Here is a 977-nt window from a genome sequence, read left to right on the forward strand (position 1 = left end):
CCGTGTCTGCGTGGGTTTCCTCCGGGTTTTCCGGTTTCTTCCCGCAGTCCAAAGATGTGCAGGTTAGGTGGATTGGCCATGATAAATTGCCTTTAGTGTCCAAAATTGCCCTTAGTGTTGGGTGGGGTTACTGGGTTATGGGGACAGGGTGGAGGTGTTAACCTTGGGTAGGGTGCTCTTTCCAGGAGCCGGTGCAGACTCGATGGGCCGAATTGCCTCTTTCTGCACTGTAAATTATATGTAACAGGCCGTCGTAAGTGCTGGTTGAGAGTGTTAGACCATAATTCCATAACACATAGGAGCAGAATTAAGCCACAGGCCCATCGAGTCTGCTCAGCCATTCTATCATGGCTGATATTTTTCTCATCCCCATTATCCTGCCTTCTCCCTATAACCCCTTATTAATCAAGAACCAATCTGCCTCTATCTGAAAGACGCAGTAATTATGGCCTCCGTAGCCTTCTGCAGCAAAGAGTTCCACAGGTTCACCACCCTCTGGCTGGAGTAATCCCTCCTCATCTCTGTTTTGAAGGATTGTACATTTAGTCTGAGATGGTTCCTGTGGTTCAAGTTTTTACTGGAAGTGGACACATCTTCTCCACGTCCACTCTATCCAGGCCTCGCAGTATCCTGTATGTTTCAATATGATCCCCCCTCATCCTTCTAAACTGCAACGAGTACAGACAGAGTCCTCAACAGTTCCTCATACGACAGTATCTTCATTCCAGGGATCATTCTTATTAACCTTATCTGGAACCTTTCCGAGGCCAGCACATCCTTCCTTAGATACGGGGCCGAAAACTGCTCACAGTACTTAAAACGGGATCTGACCAGAGCCTTATATTATCTTAGAAGAACATATCTGGTCTTGTATTCTGGCCCTCTCGAAATGAATGCTAACATTGCATTTGCCTTTCTAACTGCCGGCTGAACCTGTACGTGAAATTAAGAGAATCGCGAACAAGGACTCCCAAGTC

Source organism: Scyliorhinus canicula, unplaced genomic scaffold (genome assembly GCF_902713615.1).
Source record: "Scyliorhinus canicula unplaced genomic scaffold, sScyCan1.1, whole genome shotgun sequence".
Classification (NCBI taxonomy): domain Eukaryota; kingdom Metazoa; phylum Chordata; class Chondrichthyes; order Carcharhiniformes; family Scyliorhinidae; genus Scyliorhinus; species Scyliorhinus canicula.